The 11,415-nt window shown below is 54.6% G+C and overlaps 1 long non-coding RNA gene across 1 annotated transcript; it reads right to left on the reverse strand.

Annotated features, from left to right (window-relative positions):
- Positions 1 to 7,432: 7,432 nt before the first annotated feature.
- On the reverse strand, positions 7,433 to 9,914 carry LOC114811235. The gene is made up of 2 exons (XR_003758900.1): positions 9,731 to 9,914; positions 7,433 to 7,740 (listed from the first exon to the last, which is right to left on the reverse strand). It is a non-coding gene; the product is annotated as an uncharacterized LOC114811235 (long non-coding RNA).
- Positions 9,915 to 11,415: the final 1,501 nt, after the last annotated feature.

An 11,415-nucleotide genomic window follows, 5' to 3' on the forward strand; every position in this document is an offset into this window, starting at 1 on the left:
CCAATTAAAAAAAATCAAAAATCTCCCCTGAGTCATTTCCCAAACGGCCGCAGTTCACAGAGATTTGTGATTAGCAGGGAAACGGCCTGATGAGCGGAATGCAGGAGATATTTCCTGTATTTAAAACATCACCAGCACGGGCCCGATCTGAAGCCCGTTGGCTCTACCGACTGGGGCGAGAGGGAACTCTTACGCGTTCCTTCGGTCTATCGCCGCATCCGTGCTCAGTGAAAAGAGCCCGGGCTTGGGAGTCAGAGGTCATGGGTTCGACTCCCGGCTCTGCCACTTGTCAGCTGTGTGACCGTGGGCGAGTCACTTCGCTTCTCTGGGCCTCAGTTGCCTCATCTGTAAAACGGGGATGACCCGTGAGCCCCCCGTGGGGCAACCCCATCACCCTGTATCCTCCCCAGTGCTCTGCACATAGTAAGCGCTTAACAACTACCCACGTGATCATTTAATTTCTCAGATGACGTTGAAACGCGGTGTCGGGAGCCTCGGTCACGGGCGGATGAAAAATACGAAGCGAGAGTTGAGCTGGAGCCGTCAGAACGGTTACAAGTCAGCCCCCGGGGCTGTCGGGAAGGAATCCTCGGAAATTAGCCTTCAAAGAGGGCTCCGATCTATTATCGAGAATTTTCTCGTCACTCGTTTTCTCCCTCTCTTCCTAGAATTCCTGACCTGGCTTCGCGTAATCCGTTTTACAGGCTTAAATAAGGAAGGAGTCGCCGTAAACGTCTTTTAAATCGACGCCATCGCAGGACATCCAAGCCGCCGTGGATAAGTCACTGCGCTCTGACGTTTGGGAGGAATCATCGAGGAGATAGTCTAATAATGTTGGTATCTGTTAAGCGCTTACTACGTGCCGAGCACTGTTCTAAGCGCTGGGGGAGATCCGGGGTCATCAGGTTGTCCCACGAGAGGCTCCCAGTCTTCATCCCCAGTTTCCAGATGAGGGAACTGAGGCCCAGAGAAGTGAAGCGACTCGCCCACAGTCACCCAGCTGCCGAGCGGCAGAGCCGGGATTCGAACCCATGAACTCTGACTCCCAAGCCCGGGCTTTTTCCCCTGAGCCACGCTTGCTGTTTCTCACACCGGGAAAGTATCAGCCACGTGTCAGAGATCCAAGTTTCATCTTAAGGTAATAAATTTTCTCCCATCCACTGAGTCCCGAAAATGCTAGATATTCAAATACGACATGAACTTGGGCAGCTGCGGCTTAGACCGTGAGCCCGTCAATGGGCAGGGATGGTCTCGATCTGTTGCCGAATCGTCCATTCCAAGCGCTTAGTACAGTGCTCTGCACATAGTAAGCGCTTAACAAATCCCAACATTAGCCTTGTCTCTCTCTGTTGCTGAATTGTGCTTTCCGAGCGCTCCGGCCAGGGCTCGATAAGTAAGCGCTCAATAAATCCGACCGACTGAAGGAACGAATACTCCCATTAGCACTCATCTCTTCTCCGAGCGGAAAAAGATGGAAAATCTCCACTCCTCCTGGGCTAGGCTCGTGTGAACGTTTCTATCCGCGGGCGAGGCGGGTTTGAATTCTTCCGGCAGCACCATTTTCCTCTTCTTCGATCAATGCGTGGTATTAATTGAGCACCTACTCTGCGGAGCACTGTTCTGTGCTCTTCATTCGTGCAATCGTATTTATTGAGCGCTTACTCTGTGCAGAGCACTGTACTAAGCGCTGGAATGGACAATTCGGCAACAGATAGAGACAGTCCCTGCCCACTGACGGGCTCCCGGTCTAATCGGGGGAGGTAATGTTGGTATTTGTTACGCGCTTACTATGTGCAGAGCACTGTTCTGAGCACCGGGTAATAATGTTGGTATTTGTTAAGCGCTTACTATGTGCAGGGCACTGTTCTAAGCAGTGGGGTAATAATAATAATAATAATAACAATGTTGGTATCTGTTAAGCGCTCACTATGTGCAGAGCACCGTTCTCAGCGCTGGGGGAGATACAGGGTCATCAGGTCGTCCCACGTGAGGCTCCCAGGCATCATCCCCATTTTCCAGATGAGGGAACTGAGGCCCAGAGAAGCGAAGCGACTTGCCCACAGTCAGTTGACAAGTGGCAGAGCCGGGAGTCGAACCCATGACCTCTGACTCCCAGGCCCGGGCTCTTTCCACTGAGCCACGCTGGAGTCAGAACAGCGCTCTGCACACGGTAAGCGCTTAACAAATGCCACCTTCATGATTATCATTAGAGTCCAGAACATATCGCGTGATTTTAGGCCAACCGTATATAAAGCAAGATCACCCCCGCTTCGCCGGACACCGTTCTCTCAGGCCAAAGCCGCCTTCTTCTCTTCCAACGCGTACAAAAGCCCAGATATCTAAGTCTCCGCCCGACCCGGTGTACGTGCTCTCCCAGAAGTAATAAAAGATGGCATTTGCTAAGCGCTCACTACGAGCCAAGCACCGTTCCAAGGGCTGGGAAGGCTCTCTCCATCATTCGTTCATTCAACAGTATCTATCGAGCGCTGCCTATGTGCAGAGCACCGTACTAAGCGCTCGGAATGGACGATTCGGCAACAGCTAGAGACGGTCCCTGCCCGCCGAGGGGCTCATAGCCGCAGAGAGAGAGAAAAGCTCACGAATGAAGGCAGGTACACAGCCGGACATCCGCAAACGCGCTCGTTCGATCCATCGGTGGTTTTTATTCGATAGTATTTATTGAGCGCTTACTACGTGCGGAGCGCTGTACTAAGCGCTTGGAATGGACAATCTGGTAACAGATAGATACTGAGGTTCCTCTGTGTGCAGAGCATGTTCCTAAAGTCATTCGAGCATATTTAAAATAAAAATCAATTGTGGTATCTGTTAAGCGCTTACTACGTGCAAAGCACCGTTCTAAGCGCCGGGTGATACAAGGTGATCAGGTTGTCCCACGTGGGGCTCACAGTTTTGATCCCCATTTGACAGATGAGGCAACTGGGGCCCAGAGAAGTTAAGTGACTTGCCCAAGGTCACACAGCCGACAAGCGGCGGAGCTGGGACTAGAACCCGTGACCTCTGACTCCCGAGCCCACGCTCTTCCCACCGACCCACGCTGCTTCTCTTTATTGAGCGCTCGCCGTGGGCGGAGCACCGTGCCGAGCCCTCGGGAGAGTATAACGCCACAGCAAACAGTGGGACGTTCCCGGCCCCGAACCAGCTCGCGGTCTCGAGGCGGGGAGACGGATAGCAATACAAACAAATCAAATTATAGATACGCACATAAGTGCCGTGGGACCGGGAAGCAGAGAAGAGCCAAGGGAGCGAGTCAGGGTGACGCAGAAGGGAGTGGGAGAGGAGGAAAGGTGGGGCTTAATCTGGGAAGGCCTCTCGGAGGAGGTGGGCCTTCCGTAAGGGATTTGAAGCAGAGGAGGATAATTGCCGCATTTCCGGGCCACGGGTCAGTGGCGAGACAGGCAAGATGGAGCCCGTCGTTGGGCAGGGACGGTCTCTGTCTGTTGCCGAATTGTCCATTCCAAGCGCTCGGGACGGTGCCCCGCACACAGTAAGCGCTCGATAAATACGACTGAACGAATGAACGGAGGCACAGCGAGAAGGTTAGCACCAGAGGAGCAAAGTACGCGGGCTGGGTCGTAGAGTATGTACGCTAATATATTTAGAAAAGGAGCTTGGCTCATATTTATTTGTACGGATATCCGTCTCTCCGCCTCTAGACTGTGAGCTCGTCCGGGGCAGGGAATGTCACTGTTCATTGCGGTGAAATACTCGCCCAAGGGCTTAGGACAGTGCTCTGCACACAGCGAGCGCTCTATAAATAGGACTGAACGAATTTAGGGACACGTCTAGGTATGTGCGCACGTGCTCTCATTTCCCTCACTGGACACCACCTATGCACTTGGAACATAACGCTAATAGATTTAGAGAAGCAGCGAGGTTCAGTGGAAAGAGCCAGGCTTGGGAGTCACGGGGGTCGGGGGTTCTGATCCCGGCTCCGCCGCTGGTCAGCTGTGTGATTTCGGGCGAGTCGTTGAACTTCTCTGTGCCTCGGTCACCTCATCTGTCAAATGGGGGAACCACCTGATGACCTCGGATCCACCCCAGCGCTTCCAACAGCGCTTGGCACCTAGTAAGCATTTGACAAATATCATTATTACTGTTATTACTCATTCAGTCATTCAACCATATTTCTTGAGCGCTTACGGTGTGCGGAGCACTGTACTAAGCGCTTGGAAAATACAGTTTAGAACAGTGCCTGGCACAGGTGAACGTCCCCTTGATTCCGTTCATCGTGATTACGCTGTCTTTTGTCCATCCGCCTCCCCCGATTAGACTGTGAGCCCGCCGACGGGCAGGGACCGTCTCTGTCGCCCAACTGTCCGTTCCGAGCGCTTAGTACAGCGCCCTGCACGTGGTAAGCGCTCAATAAATACGGTCGAATGAATGAACGAACGAACGAACGGACGGAGATCCTTATACACTGACCCTCGGACAGGCTGGTTCTTTCCCACACAGAAGCAGTGTGGCCGAGGGGAAAGAGCACAGGCCTGGGAGTCGGAAGATCTGAATTCTAATCCCAGCTCTGCAACTGCCTGCCCTATCACCTCAGGCAAATCACTGGCCCTCTTCCCCGGGCCTCAGTCTCCTCACCTGCAAATCAGGGATTCGACACCCGTTCTCCCTCCTAATGATAATAACGGCGGTATTATGTTAAGCGCCTACAATGTGCCAAGTAATAATAACGTTGGTACTTGTTAAGCGCTTACTATGTGCGGAGCACTGTTCTGAGCGCTGGGGGAGAGGCAGGGGAATGAGGTTGTGCCACGTGAGGCTCACAGTCTTCAGCCCCATTTTCCAGATGAGGTAACCGAGGCCCAGAGGAGCGACTCGCCCACGGTCACACGGCTGACAAGCGGCGGAGCCGGGAGTCGAGCTCATGACCAGTGACTCCCAAGCCCGGGCTCTCTGCACCGAGCCACGCCGCTTCTCAGCTGAGCGCTGTTCTAAGCGCTGGGGTAGATACGAGGCAATCAGGGTGCCCCATGTGGAGCTCACGGACCTAATCCCCATTTGACAGATGAGGTCACTGAGGCCCAGAGAAGTTTAGGGACTTGCCCCACGTCCCCCAGCTAAGTGGCGGAGCTGGGATCAGAACTCGCGACGCCTGACTCCCAAACCTGTGCTCCTTCCACTGAGCCGCGCCGCTTCTCGGGAAAACACCCCATGTCCCAAAGCATTTTTCCTCTTGTACCGTTCTATTACGAATGCCGAACTAACGGTCTATAGAGACCTCCAGGGACAATTCTATTATCGTCGTCATCATCATCATCATTCATCATCATCGTCACCGTCATTAGCTCCACACATGTTAATACTATACTGCTTTCGCCCGTCCGTCTCCCCCGATCAGACCGTGAGCCCGTCAGAGGGCAGGGACCGTCTCCATCTGTTACCGACTTGTACATCCCGAGCGCTCAGTCCAGTGCTCTGCGCCTAGTAAGCGCTCAATAAATACTATTGAAGGAAGAAGCTCTGTATCACTTGAGGTGGAGCTGGCCTGGACTAGCAGGGGGAATCTCTCCCCCTGCTAGCTGCAGCGTCAGTAGTAATAAAACCGGTCTCTGACGTTCCCTTTCTCCGCACACAAGGCAGAGTCCGTGAAGTTTTTCTTCCGCTGTTCCGCTGTGAAGTTTTTCCCCCAGCGCTGGGGGTAGACGCGAGGCCGTGGCTCGGTGGAAAGAGCCCGGGCTTGGGAGTCGGAGGTCATGAGTTCGAATCCCAGCTCTGCCCCTTAGCCGTGTGACCGTGGGGAAGTCACTTCACTTCTCTGGGCCTCAGTGACCTCGCCCGCAAAATGGGGATAAAGACCGTGAGCCCCACGTGGGACGACCTGATTCCCCTATGTCTACCCCAGCGCTGACAACAGTGCTCGGCACATAGTGAGCGCTTAACGGATACCAACATTATCGTCCGGCGTGGGGCTCGCGGTCGTCATCCCCGTTTTCCAGATGAGGGGACTGAGGCCCAGAGAAGTGAAGCGGCTGGCCCGAGCAGCAAATGGTAGAGGACGGAAGCGGAACGGTGCGGAGGTCGCTAGGGATGTGTCAGCGGGGACTCTGGTAGGAACAGGAACGTGATCGTGGTGTCTCGTTTTTCTTTGCTTCTGCTTTGCTCCGCCGTCCGTCTCCCCCGATCAGACCGTGGGCCCGTCACTGGGCGGGGATCGTCTCTATCTGTTGCCGGTTGTACATTCCGAGCGCTTAGTCCAGTGCTCTGCATATAGTAGGTGCTCGATAAATAGTATTGAATGAATGAATGAATGATAAAGGCCTCCCAGAAGAACCATTCTAACCAATCCCTGCTCCGATCCCATTTTCGACCCTTTTTTGATTCATTCGGTCGTATTGTCCCGGCTCTGCCGCTCGTCAGCTGTGTGACCGTGGGCAAGTCGCTTCACTTCTCTGGGCCTCAGTCCCCTCATCTGGAAAATGGGCATTAGGTCCGTGAGCCTCACGAGGGACAACCTGATCACCCTGTATCTCCCCCAGCGCTTGGAACAGTGCTCCGCACCTAGTAAGCGCTTAACAAATACCAACGTTGTTATTATTATCGCTATGCGCGGAGCACCGTACTAAGCGCTTGGAACGTACGATTCGGCAACAGAATTGCTCTTACCGTTATCCCTGTCGGTGCCTAAGTAGCTCTTGTCCCTGACTCTCCTCCCTCCGCACCCAGAAGCTCCTTCTGGAAAGCTGAATCCCTCAATTGAGCTCCACTGTGTAGAAATGGCTTCGCTTTAAGAAAGCGATCATCGTCAGGGTGATACACGGTGGACAAAACCTATGCTTCGGCCTGAAACCCGGTCTGCTCCGCCTGGGAATCTTACTTGAACTCCACCCTAAGAACGTGACCGTTTGGCGTTTACTCTTCGTACTGTTTACGCTCTGTTGTTGGTCATTATAAAGATAACCGGGATCGCCGCTTTCATTTTCAAAGCCAGGCGTACTGAAGCCGAATGTGTGCTTTGCGAAGAACTCTGCGCCTGCAGAGCGTCTGTATTTTAAAAATGGGTCGATATTGTCATCTTGGGCAACGGTCGGGTAAAATCGCATATTCGGGACCTTTTCTTGACAAACGAGCGAAAGGCACCTTTGGCTTGTATCTGGAAAGTGACTTGTGCTTTTTTTTTTTAAATTGAAACTTCAAGCCTCGAAGCTTTTACAGGCCTTGGCTTGCATCTGGAAAGTGACTTGTGCTTTTTTTTTTAAAAATTTAAACTTCAAGCCTCGAAGCTTTTACAGACCTAAATCACGGAGCGGTAGGCACAGGCGGCCATGAAAACGCTTGAAAATTCCCGCTCTTCCCTGCCAGGTTGAAACGTCTTCTCCCCCGAGACGAATTCTTTCGCCCTCGGAACAAACACGGCAGTCTAGTGGGCTTCCGAGCTGGTTGAGATGGAAAATGAAGAGAACTGTAACATGACCTCTTGGCTTTAATGTCGCAGCACTTCTCCAGAGGACTTAAAGAGTCAAATATTTAATCCCCACTCTTTAAAGACCTTTGAGCACACACTGCCGGGCTGCGAGGGTGTGAGGCGAGGACAACCTACAAATATTTAAAGTCCATATTCGATATCTCGCGTCTACCCTTTCCCCTTAATGGGGAATATTCTGTTCTGCCGAGGATGTCACGGTACAGAACGTTCCATCATTTAAGTGTCTCTCTTAAGGATCGTTTACGGTTGCCCATCACTTATTAATGTAGCTGCGGTCCTTGAACATCCTAAAGAGGGAGAGAAGAAAGCATATATTTGGCAACTAAAAGCGCAAATCAATAGACCGGGAGGTGAGGCGGGGGCCCTTCAACCACCTCGCTATCACAAGACTCTGTAAAAGGCCCCGTTTCAGATGCAGAAATACATTCCGAGAATAGAGCTGAAATCTAAGGCGTATTTCCAAAACCTAATGGGCTCTCTCTCTCTCTCTCCAATCTCGGGTCAAATCTCTTCTGGGATCCAGAATTACCCTGAGGCAGCGTCGTCCGCAGCCCCAGGTTTATCGTAACTTCAATCTATTCCCCCCCCCCCCCCCCCCCGGGTGTTTTCTCGCCGATTTTTCTCATCCCTCGGTGATTGAGGCTTCATCCCCTGTTAGCTCTGTTTAAATTGATCATTTCCCTAAGTTAGGCCCAGTTCCCTGGCCCTTCCCGGGGGGTGGGGAAGCCACGGTGGGAGGGAGAACGAGCTTGTCAGAAGCCCGGAGAGGCAGGGATTTCTTCCACCCTCTTGTACGGAGCCACTCTGAAGACCTGCCGTAAAACCTTTGGTTGTCCGGCATGAAGAGTCGAAGGGCGGAGGGACGGAGAGAGAGGCCCTGGGGGGCAGAAAGCATCCGGAGCCTGACTTGCCCCACAAGGGTAAAGATGTCAACCAAAAAGTTCCCCAGGAACGCCATTCACCCCACCCCCAGCCCTTCCGCACGTAGATTTCCACTCTCCCGATCCTCTGTATCTAATCGATTTTAACAATAACAATGTCGGTATTTGTTAAGCGCTTACTACTACGTGCCGAGGACTGGTCTAAGCGCTGGGGGAGATACGGGGTCATCGGGTCGTCCCACGTGAGGCTCCCGGTCTCCATCCCCATTTTCCAGATGAGGGAACTGAGGCACCGAGAGGTCAGGTGACTCGCCCGGGGTCACGCAGCTGATCGGGGCGGAGCCGGGATCAGAACCCACGACCCCTGACTCCTAAGCCCGGGCTCCTCCCACCGAGCCACGCTGCTTCTCGAAAGCACTGGCGTCCGTTAAGCGGTCACCCTGTGCCGAGCGCTGTTCTAAACGCTCGTGTAGATACAAGGTGATCAGGTCGTCCCACCTGGGGCTCACGGTCTCCCTCACCCCCCCCCCCCGCCCCGAGTTGACCGATGAGGTAACGGAGGCCCAGAGAAATGAAGTGACTGGCCCAAGGTCACACAGCTGACAAGCGGCGGAGCCGGGATCCGAACCCACGACCCCCGTCTCCCAGGCCCGGGCCCTTTCCACTGAGCCACGCTGCTTCACGGCTCTCCCCGGCCGCCCCAGACCGTGACCTCTTTGTGGCCAGGAAGCATTCCTTCATTCAGTAGTATTTATTGAGCGCTTACTACGTGCAGGGCACTGGACTAAGCGCGTATCAGCTCTACTGCACTGTTCTCTCCCATGTAATAATAATGCCGGTATTTGTTAAGCGCTCACTATGTGCCGAGCACTGTTCTAAGCGCTGGGGTAGACACGAGGGAATTGGGAGTTGGAAACCCCACACGCCCAGACGCCGGCGACTTCCAGCTGCGAGGGCTAATAATCGTAACGATCGCGACGGCGTGCGTTGAGCGTCTACTACGCGTGAAGCACTGTTCTAAGCACCGTGGGGGGTGGGCAAGGTAATCAGGCGGTCCCACGTGGGGCTCGGTCTTATCCCCCACTGGACAGACGAGGTAACTGAGGCACGGTGAAGAAGTCACCCAGCCGACAGGCGGCGGAGCCGGGATCGGAACCCACGACCTCCGACTCCCAAGCCCGGGAGCGACAGAGTGACAGAATGACAAAACCCGCACTCGTGCGGAGCAAACCCACGGACGGAACGCGCCGGAACCCCGAGACCCGTTGCGGGCAGGGGACGCACCTGGCGCTTTTCGGGGGGGCGGGGGTTGGTTATTTTACGGTACCAGTTCAGCGCTCGCTGCGTGTCAAGCACCGGGCGAGGGGGGGGAGGGAGGAAGGGAGAGTGAACCGACCGTAACCCCGACGCTGGCCACCGAGGAGCCGCCAACTGTGGGGAGCGGTTCCCCCGTTTCCCGCAAGCCGTCCCCTTGACGGACGAACCCCGGGAGGCACCCGCTTTATCTCAGATCGACAGCCGAGCGTTTTGAAAATCCGCCTCCTCGTCTCTGAAAGAATTCCCTACCCGCCAATTCATTCCGCGTTCTAGAGCCCAGGCAAGGGGGGTGCGGGAGGGAGGACTCATTCACTCAATAGTATTTACTGAGCGCCTGCTCCGCGCAGAGCACCGTAGCGAGCGCTCGGAACGGAGTCCCCGTAGCTCTGGGGGCCCCCCAAGGGCACCCCGGCTTTCCTCCCCCCTCGGAACCGGGAAGGAAGCCCCGGAGGCCTCGCCACTTCCTACCGCCTGCCGGGAGGACGAGGAGGGATGCCGCCGATGCCGCCTTTCGGGTCCTCGCCGGAAACCGGAGCCGGGCGCGAGCGGTCCCCCCTCTCCCCGGCCTGGAGCTCCAAAAGGGGAGCCGTCATTCGACGGTATTTATTGGGCGCTTCCTACGCGCGGGGCACTGTACTAAGCACTTGGAACATACGGTTCGGCAACAGTCGGGGACCATCCCTGCCCGTCGACGGGCTGACGGTCTAATCGGGGGAGACGGGACGGACGGAAACAACATAATCACGATATACGGGATCAAGGGGTTGGACGCCTGTGCCGGGCACCGTTCTGAGCGCTGGGGTAGAAGCAAGGTCATCAGGTTGTCCCACGTGGAGCTCACAGTCTTCCTCCCCATTTTCCAGATGAGGTCGCTGAGGCGCAGAAGCGAAGCCACTCGCTCAAGGTCCCAGGGCAGACGAGTGGCAGAGCCGGGATTAGAACGCACGACCTCCGACTCCCAAGCCTGCGCCCTTGCCACTAGGCCACGCCGCTTCTCACTGAGCCATGCCCCGCCAATGACTCTATCTGTCATTTTACTTCTTTACGTTGATGTCCGTGTATTTGGAGACCGTGAGCCCTTTCACGGGCGGCGATCGTCTCTACTGGCCGCCGACTTGTACCGCCCGGGCGCTCGGTACAGTGCCCTGCACACAGGAAGCGCTCGATAAATACGACCGAATGAATGGATTCCATTTTCCTTCCTCTCCTTCCTTCCTCCCCCTCCCGCCTCCTCTCTTCTGTCTTCCTCGTCTCCTCGATCCTTTCTCCTCCACGTAATCGAACGGCGGCATTTACTGAGCACTCACTTACCCGCTCCGCCTCCCATTTTCCACTCCTTCGAAAACTCCGCCTCAAGCTTGAAGTTCAGCATCACCGGTAGACTTGTCGGATCCTAACTGCCGTCACGTGTCACCTCCCCCCCGCCGCCCGCCCGAAATCAACCGAAGAGCCATAATGCGCCGGATGACACTTTGAATTTTAGCGTGCCTCCTGAAGCGTTAAAACGCGCTGGGTTGCACGAGAAAGCTGGCTTGCAATCGAACAGACTTTCACACGGTATTAACTCGACAAATAAGAGAAAATGTTTAGACGGGTCAGATTTTCCAACCGGACCGGTGTACGTTTTATAGGGGAATTGCAGAAATTTCCAAGGGGAGGCCCCCCCGGACAAATTCTACCGGATTCGTTCATCTTTTTCCTTCATTTGGAGAATACCTTTTACGGGTTTTACAAGAAACGGCCAGCGGTTTTTCACTACTCGGA

This window comes from Ornithorhynchus anatinus, chromosome 4 (assembly GCF_004115215.2).
Source record: "Ornithorhynchus anatinus isolate Pmale09 chromosome 4, mOrnAna1.pri.v4, whole genome shotgun sequence".
Lineage (NCBI taxonomy): Eukaryota > Metazoa > Chordata > Mammalia > Monotremata > Ornithorhynchidae > Ornithorhynchus > Ornithorhynchus anatinus.